This window comes from Etheostoma spectabile, chromosome 9 (genome assembly GCF_008692095.1).
Source record: "Etheostoma spectabile isolate EspeVRDwgs_2016 chromosome 9, UIUC_Espe_1.0, whole genome shotgun sequence".
Taxonomy (NCBI): domain Eukaryota; kingdom Metazoa; phylum Chordata; class Actinopteri; order Perciformes; family Percidae; genus Etheostoma; species Etheostoma spectabile.
In genome coordinates, this window is record NC_045741.1 from 558,990 (window position 1) to 559,216 (window position 227).

Here is a 227-nt window from a genome sequence, read left to right on the forward strand (position 1 = left end):
CTACTCCAATCCTATTGGTCCTAGTGAGAACGGTAGCATGTGACGGCATAAGCGTAGGTGCATATAAGCACGCCAGTACATAGCTCGTTAGCTCTTTGTATAAAGCAAGGCACTCCAGGTGAGGGTCGGTGAACCGACGCAGTGTCTCGTTCCCCTCGGGGAACGAGGGTTACATAAGTAACCCGAGACGTTCCCCTTAGAGGGGAACTCGAACTGCGTCGGTTACG

At 52.9% G+C, this 227-nt stretch overlaps 1 protein-coding gene across 1 annotated transcript in view; it reads right to left on the reverse strand.

The window, feature by feature from the left end:
* podn (podocan) overlaps positions 1-227 on the reverse strand; it is a gene marked incomplete at its 5' end in the record, with an annotated part of 115,756 nt that overhangs the window by 107,525 nt on the left and 8,004 nt on the right.